Consider the following 15,552-nt stretch of genomic DNA (forward strand, 5'->3'; position numbering starts at 1 on the left):
TGTGGGCAACTATAGTTGGAAGATGCTCCTGAATTTGTGAGCATACTAGGAAACAAACGAGTAGAATGTTGGGGAATCATCTCCACCACCATTGAAGTAAGTTCACAAATCATCATAGCTCAATTTTATGTGATCACAGCAAAGGATATGCCAGACAACATCATAATGGGAATGCCAATGGCCCGGAAGATGTTAGAGATACAGAATGCAAACATGATGAAGTCATCACAGACAACCAAGAATGAAGACCAAGACTTGTCACCTGCGGATGATAGCACAAAGTCCTCAAGCACAATTCAAATGGAGACTGATACCAAAGGAAATCTTATTGAAGATGATTCATCTCCATCAAACAGAACTTCAGAAGATGTTAAAGCGAATCAAGCAATAGTAAGTGTAGCTCAAAGAGAGCGAAGGGCAACCACAATAGCTATTGAGCAAATAATACCATCAAAGCCAGAAGTTAAAAAGAACAGGGTTGCAAAAAACCAAGAAGCAATAGGAAGTCCAAACATCAATCACTCATTGCAAGCTAAATCAGCTTATGTAAGTCAAATTGGAAAACAGAGTCTCAAGCCACCCTCCATAGAGACACAGCTAGATCAAGATGAGACCCTGGAAAAATCAAGACAAATATCTTCAATAGAACAAAAAATTCCAGATTCAAAGTTGCAGGAGTCACAAGAATTAAAGACAAATCATGCAGACAAAGGTAAGGCCAAAGTGGACCCTCCACCGATTAAAAGAAGGTGTGGCAGCATATGCCTCTACATCAAAGAACCCTCATGAACCAGCTTCTTCAAGTAAGACAGGATTTCAAAATTTCAAACCAAGTGCTCATCCAACAGAGACGTCTAAGGAGCCACCCGGAAAAGCAAAGATATTTCTACCAAAGTACTCAAGAAAGAAAAAGATAGTCAAGCAAGTGTTTGTTTCGAGCAGTTTAGTCAAAGTCAATGATCCGGTTTGGATTAAAGACGGGAAATCAACACAAAAACACAAACACATGGGATGGATAGTGTCACAATGGAGATTAAAGGAACAAGAGTACTATAGAGGTAACAGACAAATATGGGTATCAAAACCGCAGGTTAGAGTATATGAAGTAACTTCAAGACCCTCCCAAGAAAGAAGGCCCACAGGGTATCAACCTCGACAATGTACTAGAATACCTAAGAAGCAGGTGTACAATAGAACATCATTGAAGATGCTAAAGTCAATCACAAGTTTCAAGAGGATACAAAACAAAGACGAATCTCAAAAAATCTTCCTCTTAGACAATGATTCTACATAGGGTATACAAAGATTTGGCTACCAGTCAACCACAAGCCAACTGCAACTACACTAAGCTTGCATGAAGATCTCAAGAACTCAACAAGACCTACAGCTACGCAAAGTCAACAAAGGAGGTACAAAGGTCATCAAGAATTTGGGTTATTAAATCTTCCAATGCTCCTAGTCAAAAGCCAAATGCCGACAATGAACATAGGCCTACAACAACATCAAGGACTCCTTACAACAGGCCCAATTGGAGAATCAAACAGATAATGGAGTCTTCACAGTCAAAAAAGGGCAACCCAACCAATGTGAATGCAGATTCAAAGATGATAAAATAGGTATGGCAAAAGAAACCTTCAATGCCAACTTGGTCCTTCTGTAATGTACCCAACATTTTCCAATAAAGGTATTTTATTTACTTTGCAAATATTTGAGGTTTGCATTTTATTAAGTCAAAGAGCATTCTAATGGAACGATCGGATCAAAAATCGGACTTTAGAACTATTAATTATGTACCTTATTCACTTGAAAACAATAAGGTTGATGGGAAACTTAGCCTCAAGATTGTATCTAGAGATAAGAGTTGACTCTTTTGGAAAGAGAGAGTAATTTTAGGAAAGGGAGAGCAATTTTAGGAAAGGAGGAGTAGTTTTAGAGAAGGAGTAGGAGGAGTACTTTTAGGAAAGAAATAGAGGAGGAGCTTTGTTTAGAGCTCTTTTCTTGGGAGCCAAGTTTCATCCAAGAGGTTCAAAATTGTGCATCAAAATCCGTGTTCGCAATATATATATAACTTTTTTTAGCCGTGAATGTGCGCGAACTTATCTCTCCTTCCTCCCTCTATTCTTAACTAACTATGATAGCCTATATAAAGACCCCTCTCTCTTCACATTGAGGACACACACTCTCAGAAGCAGAAGCTCTCTTGGCTTGACGTCGGAGCCATCTTCTCTCCCTCAAGCTCTTACCCTCAAGCCATATCCATCTCCAACTTATTTCTCTACCATCATCGTGTTACCTCTCAAATTCTTGAGTTCTCTTTCTCACTTTCTCTCTTCTCTTTTATGATCCGATGGCCCCGAACCGAGTGACTCGAAGCTCGAAGGAACTGATGTCGCTCCACCTCCAAGAAAGATGCAGAGGAAGGCATCAACTACTCCAAATGTTGCTCAAGAGGAGGTATTGGTTGCGGAAGAAGTCGAAGATGTCCAACCTCAACCACGAGAGGTAGTCAACGTGCTGCTAATCCAGTAAGATGAATTTATAATTCTGCATCATTATACATGATGACCGGTAAGTCAAGCCTAATAATTCCCTTAAATTGTTCAGAAAACATGATTATATCACAAGAAACAAGCATATGATTTCATAGAGTAGAAAAGGAATTGTTTGATTTATGATTACTGTTTGATAAACTATCTCTGTTTGATATTTTAAGTTAGTTAATCTTGTTTGAGAAATCACATAAAGAAAACAATTGCTGAAAGAATATCTTGTTTCCAAGTGGAACTCGCGGTTAGCGAGGTGATTCCGTGATCAACAGAGATTAAGCTGAGGTTATTAGCTCTCTTTTTGTCTCTTACGGTTAGCAAGATACCTTGCGATTAGCAGGATGCCTTGCAGTTAGCAGGATGCCTTGCGGTTAGTAGGATGCCTTGCGGTTAGCAGGATGCCATGCAATTAGCGTGGTTAGCGACTGGGAAAGCGTGCGTATTTTGCGGTTAGCGAATAAGTAAATCCTTTGCAAAGGCTCTATTGGTTAGACAGAGAAAGTTCGCGGGTAGTGGCAACTCTTAAGAATAATTGAAAGATTCATTTTTGTTGAATTATAGGACTGTCTTCATTAGACCATGTTTGAGAAAGAAATTTTTTGGTGATGTTGGAAGGGCTGGATGAAAGAATCTATGTTTGGAATTGATTAAAGAACATTGTTTGTATATGTAAAATGATGTGGTAGTAATTAATAAACAAGCAGAAAAGTGTGAGTGTGGGGTGGAAAGTGGGGGCCGGCTCAGGTTGCTAGTCAAGGATGGGCAGTTCGATTAGTCGAGAAACTCTCCACTCCCTCTTATTAAGAGAAGTGAAATTAGAGACTCATTGTGCCAAGAGTCGAGATGGCCCAAATCTACGTGACATAAAATTACTATTTAGTTTAGACTAAGTTTCAAATCATATTTATGGTTTATGGATGACGGCCGTGCCTCTTAAACATGGGGAAAAAGGCGTTGTTTATGGATTCTAAATATGTCAATGGAATTTCATCCTTATGTTAGGAAACAGCTTCATTATAATCCTGGATTTATCGACCTGGCTTGTGGTGTATGACCCTTATAACCACGTAAACGATGAATAGAGGAGTTCCTCTCTTCTATTGCTCGTATCTCTACTTTGTGGAAACAAAGTAGGGTGTCTTCAACAAAAAGGAGAATAAAGGAAGGCCATCTATCAAGTCGCCCCAATCTTCTCGGGATTTGGGACCTGACAATTGGTATCAGAGCCTTAGGTTTAAAGTTTGGTTATTTAACCATCTGTACTACTTTTGGGCTTGATTGCATGAATACTTTCTTGACACTATTACCATATCTGTTTTTTAGCATGAGTTTATGGACACTGACTGTTTAACTATCTTTAAGGCAAATATCACATTGCTTGCCAATCACCAGTATTCACATTTTGTGAGAATGTGTTCCGCATCCTTGACAAGGTTTTTGCACCTCACATCAATTTTGATCTACCAAATACATGGTTATATACAAGTCGTTGGGTTTGTGGAACAACCTTTGCTATCCGAGCATGTCACCTTGAACACTTGGAGATTGACCTACATCGAATCAAGTGGGCTGAAGAATTGAAGCTGGTTTCATACTTCCAATTTTACGAAGCACCACTGACTGTCATGGCCCCTGATGGAGTCACAAATCGTAATCGATGGGTTTATGACAGAGTGACATCAGTATCCCTGCCAATTGAGTTGTTATTGACAATCACACTCGATCGACCTTCAAGAAAAAAGTTTTCATTGGCTATCGCGAGCTTCCTCTTTTGTTTCACTTCTTACATCCACATCACCAACCACCAATCTTTTATGATATGTCAGTTGATGTGTATTAAAACTATGGTTGAAATCTCTATTATATATTCTCATGGAGAGATCTCTTGTAGACACCTATATGGATTTTTGATGAGTTAATGAATAGTAATGTTTTACTCTAAAAGATTATTGACTAGTTAAGTCATTTGATTGAGTTGTTTTTCTTCAAAGAAATTGTATGACTAGTTAAGTCGTGTGATTGACAAGAGTCATGAATGGTTAAGTCATGTGACTAAGTTTTGATGGGTTGGGTAAGTCATGACTAGTTAAGTCATGTGACTGAGTTTGGATGGACTGAATAAGTCAGAATTGGTTGTCATATGGTTAAGTTTTAATAGACTCGGCAAGTCAAATTGGTAAAGTTATGTGGTTGAACCTTTAGTAGACTGGATAAGTCTAAGCCTAGAAAATACCCTAATGCTTTGGGTTGTTACAAATATTAACATTAATATATGCTTATACTCAAGAGAATCCTCAAATCACTCCTATAATGGAAAACCCTCAGAACGATGCTATCTATATGGAGATTCAGGAGAAGAAGTTATTGTTGAAACAAATGCAACCACCTTCTTTTAAAGGAGAGGGTTATTGACATTGAGAAGGATGCATAAGTATGGATTGAAGCTATGGATGATTACTTCTTGGCTGCAAATCAAGCGATGCTAGGGATGTTTTGCCTCTCTGGTGAAGTGAAATTATGGTAGAAACAACATTGTCGTGACATGGGAGTATTGGAGAACTCCCAGAGTTGGAGGGAAATTAAACAGGCAGTGAAGGAAAGATACTTACCTCCTGCACACGAATCATTGAAGATGAATGAGTTCTTTAGCTTGAAGTAATACAGTTTAACCTTGGAGGAGTACTACTCAAATTTTATAAGGCTTAGGCGTTATGCTCCGCCAATGACCATAGAGCAGCAGGTAGCCTATTTTTGTCAAGATTTAAGAGAACCAATCAGCTCACGATTAGAAGCCATGAAACCTACTACTGTGCAAGATGATTTACTACGAGCTGAGCCCTTAATGAAGGAGCAAGGGATTAGAAGGAGAGTTGAAAAAAATCAGAGTTTTAACGGTGCTAGACATCCAATAAGGCTTCCCAATAATAATGGACAACCACAAAGAGCTTATGCTGCTAATGCTCAAAATCCTTCATGCTTGGATGTTCGATGCTTTGAATGTGGAGAGTTGGGACATTATCGGAATAGATATCCAGGTCTGACTAATAGAGAAGCAGCAACAACTGAAGTAGATCAAAGACACCGTCCTTTTGGACTTAACAATGGACGAGGTGGTGGACAAGGTAGAGGACGAGGAAGAGCAGCCAGAGCCTTTGGAAGAGGTCAAGGTAGGAATGCACATGCACATGCAGTCATAGGAGAGCCTACCCTTGGTGAAGAAGAAGAGAGAGCAAGAATTTATGCAGCTATTGACAACCCTGGAGCCCAAAGACAATTTGTTGTTCTTCAAACACCATCAACCCATCAAGGTAAACCTTTTAACCTCCTCATCGATTGTGGAAGTACTCATTCTTTTCTATCCATGAAATGCTTGCAAAAGTTGAACCTGGATAAAAAACAAGCTAAACCCATGACAATAGAATTGGCTAATGGGAAAACCATGGTATCACGATATTCTGTGGGAACCCTTGACTTTGAACTAGGAGGACATGCTACTTCAGCTTTCTTTAGAACCTTACCTGTTGGGATGTATGATGGAATTCTGGGGATGGATTGGTTATCTAAGAATCACGCTAGCATTCACTGCGGCCTAGGTAGTATGAGCTTTAGAGATAGTCAAGCAATGCAATTCGAAGTATAGGGAAAGAATGGGATTCCAAAGATTCAATTAGTTAAAGCCAACCGTCTACTCAAAGGTATGAAGGCCGGACAACAAATATTTGTGGTCAAGCTGAACAAGATGGATTCAAAATCAAGCGTTACGAAACCCTCTTGGCTTCATGAATATTCATATGTCTTCCTTGAAGATCTCACCTCTCTTCCTCCAAATCAAAATATTGATCATGAGATAGAGATTCTTCCAGGAAGTGAGCCAGTGTCAAAGAGACCTTATAAAATGGCGCTACCGGAGGCCATTGAATTGAAAGAACAGCTTCGTCAACTTATAGAACAGGGATTTATTAGGCCGAGTAAATCAAGTTGGAGAGCACCAATACTCTTTCAAAAGAAGAAATATGGGACTTTACGACTCTGCATTGATTACAGAGGACTAAACCAGGTAACAATTAAAAACAACTATCCTATCCCACGAATCGATGAATTTTTGGACAGACTACATGGTTCCAAGGTTTTCTTAAAGATATATCTAAGATTTGGTTATTATCAAAACAGAATAAAGGAATCAAATATTCCAAAGACAACTTTTAACACCCGATATGGACATTTCGAGTTCATAGTAATGTCATTTGGTCTCACTAATGCTCCGGCTACATTCAATAGATTGATGCAGGATATTTTTAGGCCGTTCCTAGATGACTTTGTTCTTGTCTTCTTTGATGATATTCTAATATACTCAAAGGATGAAGAAGAACATGAAGAGCACCTGAGAAAGGTGTTGGATATTCTTCGAGAACACAAGCTCTATGCAAAGATGAGCGAGTGTTCATTTTTCACTCCAAGGATTGAGTATTTGGGATTCATTGTTTCGCATGAAGGAATCTCTCAACCATCAAATGCAAGTGAGCTTAGAGGATTCTTGGGAATCACAGGATGGTATAGAATCTTTATAAAGGATTATGCAATGATTGCTTCACCCTTGACCGATCTTTTGAAGAAAGGAGTGAAGATAAGCTGGGGACCACTACACCAAGAAATATTTGATCAACTTAAGCAGTATGTGACTACAATATCGTGCCTAAAGCTACCATATTTTGACCAAGCCTTTGAAGTCATCACTGATGCTAGTGGAATAGCAATTGGAGGAGTATTAGCTCAAGAAGGAAGACCAATAGCTTTCACCTCACGTAATCTTAAGGTTCATGAAAAGAACTATCCCACCCACGATCTCGAACTGTTGGCAATCATTCACGCTCTGAAGCTGTGGAGACACTACTTATTGGGACGAAAGTTTCGACATATAACCAACCATAAGAGCTTAAAGTGGATTTTCACCCAAGAAACTTTGAATCTGCGACAAAGACGATGGGTAGAACTTTTGCAAGAATTTGACTTTGACATTATTTATCGTCCCGGAAAAGAGAACACGGTTGCAGATTCACTCAGTCGAAAACCTTTTTTGAGCCTCATATCATACCCAACAACCCAATTATTGAAAAGATTAAGGAAGTTGCATCATCTGACCCAGAGTATCAAAGGAAGCTTAACCTTGCTCGATCTGGGGATTCAAAGAATATACCTTCAATGTTACACTTCTCACATGATGGACCTTGTCTCTACTATAGAGATAGGTTATGTGTACCAAAGGACCCTAACTTAAAGAAGGCTATCTTATTTGAGGCCCATGATAGCCCTACTTCAGGACACCTAGGATATGCAAAGACTCTCAATACCGTACGAAAAAGTTTCTATTGGACTGGGCAAAAGGCAGATGTTCTACACTATGTTCGTCAATGCTTGACATACCAAAGGATTAAAGCTGAGAGAGTTAAACTTCCCGGTAAACTTCAACCATTGGACATTCCCCAAATGAAATGGGAATGCATAAGTATGGACTTTTTCATTTGATTACCTACAGTACAAGGAGGTTATAATTCACTCATGGTAGTTTTTGACCTACTCACGAAGGTTGCGCATGTCATATCAGGCAAGACAATCTTTACCGCCTTTGACATTGCACGACTATTTGTTAAAGATATTTTCAGAGTGCATGGATTGCCCAAACGGATTGTAAGCGATCGAGATGTGAAGTTCACTTCAAACTTTTGGACCTCACTCTTCAAGGCAATTGGAACAAAGTTAAACTTTAGTACCACATACCATCCTCAATCAGATGGTCAAACAGAACAAGTTAACCAAGTCATCGAAGATATTCTTAGAGCTTATTGCAGTAGAGAACCTAAGTGATGGATTCAATTTTTACCTCTAGTGGAGTATGCTTACAATTCTTCTCATCATCAAGGCATTGGTATGACCCCATTTTGTGCCTTGTATGGTCAAGAATGTGGCTCTCCACTCAACTTTTCTGACCCTACCATCAGAGTTGAAGCGTCTAAGAAGATGCTGGAAGAAATGGAAAATCAAACAAAAGCCATCCAAAATGATATTTAGGTAGCTCACGATCGTCAAAAGCAGTATGCAGATAGTAAGAGATCCGAAAGAAGATTTAAAGAAGGTGACAAGGTTTTTCTTCGGATTCATCCAAAGAGAAGTACCTTATCACTTGGAAAGTACAAGAAGCTTAGTCCATGTTATTGTGGCCCTTATGAAGTGACCAAGTGTATAGGAACCCAAGCATACAAGTTGAAGTTGCCAGCTAACATCAAAGTCCATGATGTTTTTCATGTAAGCTTACTAAAACCCCATATTCCCTGTGATGATCAACTCCTCAATGATGAACAAATTGTCATGCCTACTCAAAACATCTTGAAACTCCAACCTTCTAGAATTTTAGAATCTCGAGAGAAGATCCTTCGAAATAGAGTTCTCAAAGAACACCTTGTTCAATGGCAAGACTATCCTGAAGAAGATGCAACATGGGAAGATGAAGCCACCCTAAAGAAGGACTATCCTCACTTTTTCTTGAGATGAGGACATCTTGAATCCCTAAGTTGGAGAGATTGTAATGTACCCAACATTTTTCAATAAAGGTATTTTATTTACTTTGCAAATATTTGAGGTTTGCATTTTATTAAGTCAAAGAGAATTCTAATGGAACGATAGGATAAAAAATCGGACTTAATTTAGAACTATTAATTATGAACCTTATTCACTTGAAAACAATAAGGTTGATGGGAAACTTAAGCCTCAAGATTGTATCTAAAGATAAGAGTTGACTCTTTTGGAAAGAGAGAGTAATTTTAGGAAAGGGAGAGCAATTTTAGGAAAGGAGGAGTAATTTTAGAGAAGGAGTAGGAGGAGTACTTTTAGGAAAGAAAGAGAGGAGGATCTTAGTTTATAGCTCTTTTCTGGGGAGCCAACTTTCATCCAAGAGGTTTGAAATTGCGCATCAAAATTCATGTCTGTAAAATAAATAAATAAATAAATAAATAAATAAATAAATAAATAAATAAATAAATAAATAAATAAATTTTTTTTTTAGCTGTGAAGGTGCGCGAACTTATCTCTCCTTCCTCTCTCTATTCTTAGCTGGCTTTGAGAGCCTATATAAAGACCCATCTGTTAGAACATCATCCTAGCATAGGGAGGACATCAACATAATGTCAATCCGAGGAGTAGGATCCGGCTAGGGCATGGAAACACACAAGTGGCTTGTGCGTGCCAAATGGAGGATTAGAAGGTGAAACCTACACACAAAGAAAACTACGAAGAGGGTATGATGTTGCTACGAGGAGTGAGCACACTACTTACTCTACCATTCGGCCTAATATCTCATACACAAGATTAATCATGCACTACTCTCTAATCAATCACTAATCCAACTCTAATCAAGCACACGATGAGCATAGAATGACCACACCGGGCACCAACACTCTACACAAGCCTACACACACTTAGGAGCATGCTTAAACAAGAGGGAAATATGAAAAAAAGAGAGAGATTAATCAACAAATCAGCCACTAATCTTTGATTAATCAAGCATTGATTACACCATGAGCAAATGAGAGAGAAGAGGTTAGAGTTTAGCTATTGGCATGAGGCCGAATCGTCCATGCACGCGCGTAGAAAGGTCAAGAACTCTATAGCCATCTCCTTCTTCACAAAGCTTACCTCAAGTGAGTAAGAATCCCCTTTCACATTGTGTCTTTTGAGTTATATACTCTCTAGGCTTTTTAGAAGTGGCCGGGTACCCAAATGGCCAAACTCACTTAATCTGCTATCTGCACTGCCTATGATCTAAATATAGCTCAATGTTTACAACTTGGAACTCTTGACGAGGCCAAAACATAATTACAACCCGCATTTGCGGTCATTTGACGGAAAATCCTAAAACTTAAGGGACCGTCAATTGTGACTGTAACTCCATAGATAGTCATCAATTCCAACTCTTCTCTGTATCTGTTGCTTGTATTTGCTTCATCTTCATCTTTACTTAGCGTCTGCATCATCTGGCCTTGTTAGCATTTACTAAAAATAGTAAATAGCATCTTTGACTGGCCCGTTTGGCCATTGTTGACTTAGCCGCCAAACATTCACCCCATCCGATTTCAGTGCACGTCCTCGTGCGCTGCCGGGTTGGCTTTCACTGGAGAGATTTGAAATTGGTGGTTAATGTTGTTCTGAAGAGCTGTAAGCTGTTGGGTTGACGTGTTGGTGAATATGAGATTAGGCATTTGGGTTCAAGTAAAAGCAATTGGCTTGATTTATTATGGGAATAAAGAAAAATAAAAGGCTATGTATAGTGCTTTAGGGTCTGGAAACCCTGGATGACCAATGGGAAAAAACCTCATGGGAAAAAGTGCCCAAAGGTATGTGATCTTATTATGGGAATATACAATGATGGGTGTTTAGGGACTGAATTGAGTGGGCTTATATAAATAACGTGAAAGTGAATTGTTTAAGCCTTCTGTCCCTTGAAAAGGGTCAATGTTTTGCCTTGAGTCTAGAGTTGTTTTGCTGCTGCCCGTACCTGCAAGGTGTGTGCATGGGTGGAACAATAAAGAGTGCGTAATGCAAATGTCCAATTATGGGACATTCGATATGCTTTCACACATTTATGCATGGGTAAGATTATGATGTGCGAGAGAAGAGTATAGATGGGTGCTCCTCAGAGTTAATGCAGCTAAAAAAGTAAATTAAATTCACTTTACTAACTTTCACTACTCTTGAGAAGGGCGTTTGATGCAATGGTTCGTATTCTCCTAATGTGCACAAGTGTGTGTGAGTTTTGGTTTGAACACTTCGCCTCGCCACCATGATTAAAATAATACATTGACTTTGCTCCCCTATTCAGAATGAGAGTCTTGATATAATTATGCTCAACTCTTCCAGCTTGAGCTGTAGCCTAATTAGTGAGACTCATAGACCACAGAAAAATATTAGGACTCGAAGCTTAGGTCTAACGCTTTGCTCATTTATCGGCTCAGCTGCCCGACTCTTGACTTTTTTTTTTCCTTTTGTGACTTGACTACTATCTTGAGCTCTCAACAAAGTATATATCTAGACATTTAGAGCTCAGATCCTCAAAAAGAGGGTTATTAAAGGACCATATTGGCAGAGTAGGTTTTTTCTGCCATACTTGGGTGACCTTGGTTGTCAAAATTGCTTGTTTTAACTTTTGGTCCATTATCTGAGAAGATTGGCGAGTTTCATTTTGTTGGAAGCGAGAGCTGACTTCAATCTTCTTTTGCTCTCGCTTTGGCACCCATTTGTATCTGCTATTTGTTGTTGGCTTGTTTTTACAGACGACATATTGACTTTTTGGACCTGTATCCTTGATTCGGTGTTTGTAGCTGTAAAAATTATCTTCAAGTTGTGTAAAATCTGGTCTTGGTGCCTTGGGTAGCCATATTTGTTTTTGTCCTTTGTCATATCCCTGTGCTTTAAGTATATTTGATGGCACAAATATTTTTGTCTGTACTTTTGTATTCAACTGTATCCGTTCCTTGCCCTTCTTGGGAATCACGTATGGTAAATTCCCTTGAAGATATGTAGGCCTTCTAGATTGAGAATCGTTTTTGAACCTATTTCTAGCCCTGTTGTTCGATCTCCTCTTTTTAGTTGAAATTGATCTTGATTTTCCTGTTTGTTGTTTTGTTTTGAAACTATTTGCTACTGTATAGCCTGATATCTTTGGTTTAGGTAACCAAACATTTGGTTGACCACTGTAGTAGCCTTGCTCTTCTAAGCTGTACTGGGAGGCAATCCATCCCATTTGTTTACCTGAATTTTTTGGACTAGGATCATTTACCCAAACTGGATCTTTGACATTGATGTCATCGGCCACAACATAGGTTTTGATGTGCTGCTTGTGTCTTTGTTTACTATGAGTTGGGTATTTTGGCTGAAGGACCTTTTTATACTCTTGTTGAGGTTGTTGGTCTTGGTTTCCCTGGGGTGCTGGAGCCACTGCTTTTTGCTTTGATTGTTTAACTGCATTTGTGACCTCCTTGTTGGACTTTTGTTCTTCAGAGGAAGAGGTTAAGCCTCCTTGGACTTTTGCTTTTCCCTTGTCTTCTGCTGATAAACGTCGAGATGTAATGACTTGGGATGTTTGTACCTTTTCTTGTTGATGACATGCTTTGGTGATTTCTGCATTTAAACTGACTTGAACCGTCTTTTGTGCCTCTATTTCTGAACAACTGTTTGAGTCTTTAATTTCTTCTGCCAGCTGGACAGAAGTAAGTTGACTCTTTTCTTCAGATGCAATGCTTACCATGGCCTTTGGTTCACATTGCTCTTTATTGATCTCTTTGTTTATCTTTTGATAGGCTCCATGTGCTTGATGCACCATTTGCTTCTGATTGTTCAAGTTAATGATGATTTGTGTCACCTTTGGCTCTTTGGCATTTTCCACTGGCGAGACAATATTAGTATCTGACTTTATGACCGGCTCTGCTTTTTGATTCTTGCCATCATTTGAACACATTGAGATGTATTTTTCTTGGCTTTGATACTTGATCTCTGCTTCTGTTGAATTCTTGGGTACATCCCTGAGCGATGAACTATCTGTGCTATTAGCATTATTATGTAGAATCTTTGATTCCACATTTCTACTTGTTGCATTCTTCAATGGCAAGTCCTTGACTGCCCGTGCCTGCTCGGGTTCTTGGTCACATATAATTTCTTCATCCACTTCCTCTGACATTGAATCGTCTGCTACATCCTTGTTGTATTTTTTGACTTCAGGCCTGAAAAATTCCAAGATATTTGAGACTATCTTTTGTAGCTGATCTTTTTTGGCAGCTTGATTTTCAATTGAAATATCATTGATGCCTTTGACCTCCAATATTTTAGTCATCAATTTGTCTCTAGTATCCTTTGACAAGATATGCTTTCTTTCGGGCGACTTTCGACTTGGAGACTTGTTTAATGATTCTTCTGCTTGCAGTCTGATACTGTCTTGGTTTTGCTGCTTCATCACATCTAAGTGCATCTTTACTGGGCAATTGGGTATTAGATGATTAATGCCACATCCATAGCAATGCACATCTATTCCTATTTGTTCTATACCAGGTCGAATTATCTGTTCATAATATTGTTGGTATTCGTTGCCCATAGTATCTTTGATCAAATATGTCATCAGCATGACATGTAGGTACTTGAAAACCAACACTGACGCTGGCTTTGACTGATTGCCCTTATCTTTTTCGACTGTGGCATTCTCAAGAAGCTTGTAATAGCTTCCATTGTAACCCTGGTAGATGGTCGTTTCCGCCCCTGGTTCTGTGACCAACTTTAATTCTATGTCTGTTATGAACATGTGATCCTTTATCTGTGGCTTCTGCATAGTCTTAGGAATCTGTTGTCGCTTCAATCCTGTATTTGGCTTTTGTTGTCCACTGAATTTTAAGAGAGTATTGTGACTCTCTTTTGCTGTTTGCAGTTGATAGGGTTGTCCTGATTGCAGTAAGTGAGGTGGAGATTGGGCTCCCCCCATCCGAGAGTGTTCCGTATCTGTAAGAGGCATCTTTCTTATGCCAGATGTGGATATTCTAGCTTTGTCATCTAGCTCAACTGATTGAGCTAGGTCTTTGTGAAGTCGTGCTATCTCATTAGTTGATTCTTCCATTGATTGTACGTGTGTTTGTGTTGGTACATTTTGTGGTGCATGTGTAGTGTTCTGTACCTGTGACTGTTGTGTTGTGGCACTCATCTGGTTAGATATCATTTCGTCATGTGTCCGTTGCTCAATTTGGTCTTGTGGAGTTGAAGGTGACAAGATGAAATCTGCAACTCTTTCCGAGAATTTATCTACAATAAGATCTAGTTCATAGCATCTTCCATCTATATCATATCTTCTATCCCCAATGCGCATTGCCCATAGTGTCCTAGGAACTGACTCGCTAAATGTACTTACCCGCGTGACTTGAACCCATCTTTGTCCATCAGAATCTACATAAATTGGATCTTTCCATCTTGTTTTGTGGATCCAATGAAGGGCTATTGGTTCAGGTTGCTTGTTGACTTCTGAAGTGGTTGAAGGCAACCTTCGTTTACACATGGCTTCAAGGAATTCCTTCCTGCTGACTGTGTCTTCATTTTTTGGTAGATTGATTATAGTAGGCCCCGTCTCTTGAGTGATTTCTCTGTTCTGAGCTACCACTGTATCTGCATTGGAAGCTAAAGGTAAGCTCATTATCAAGCGGTAAATATTACCACTTGTCGACACGTATTTGTAACCCAACTTTGAACCATCTTCATGAGCTATGAAGCATTGATCTGGCTCGTCCGTCACTTGTTGAGGTGTTTCTGCTTTGTACCATCTACCCTCCATATCTCTATAGAGATTGCTACAGTTTTTGTCCTTGTAATTTGACTTTATCAAGTGCACAATGACTCGACAACTGCTAACCTCTGGAAGATCTTGCCTGTGCAATTTTATTATGTCCAACTCACTACCTGGTTTGAGCTTCATGTACACGGATCCTAAACAATCTTCCATTAGGTTCTTTTGTGAATTAGCCATGTTGGTAGCTTCGTCTACTTCCACAACCTGTATTGTCGGGCTTTTCAAAGCATTTTGCTTGGACTTTAGATAGCGATTGTCTGCATCATCCATGTAGCATGGAAAGTCTTTGAAATGACCTATTAATTCCAACCTGATGCCAACTGATTTGACTGTTATTAATGAGCTTGAAGCTGCATCATAACTGCTTTTATTTGCCGATGTTGCCATTAACTGTGGCTGTGGCATCTGCTGCTCCATTTTTCTTTCAACCCTTTTACTGACCTGTTGAGCACTTTTATTCCCTTTTTCTAGCCTCTACCACGGGTGACCAGTGGTTTTCCTAATTCAAAGCTCTCTGCTAGGCTTAGCTGTGATCTCGACGATTTGATTTACATGTATAGCACCTTAGTTGGCAAGACACTTACCACTGTACTGCAACGACTACTCGCCTTTGTGATTCCTCGATTTTAGTTGATTGAG

General features: G+C 39.3%; 1 pseudogene; it reads right to left on the minus strand.

Annotated features, from left to right (window-relative positions):
• Positions 1-14,311: 14,311 nt before the first annotated feature.
• Positions 14,312-15,330, minus strand: LOC147455602 (uncharacterized; annotated as a pseudogene).
• Positions 15,331-15,552: the final 222 nt, after the last annotated feature.

Source organism: Adiantum capillus-veneris, chromosome 6, assembly GCF_014529385.1.
Source record: "Adiantum capillus-veneris isolate H3 chromosome 6, ASM1452938v2, whole genome shotgun sequence".
In the NCBI taxonomy this organism is placed as follows: Eukaryota; Viridiplantae; Streptophyta; class Polypodiopsida; order Polypodiales; family Pteridaceae; genus Adiantum; species Adiantum capillus-veneris.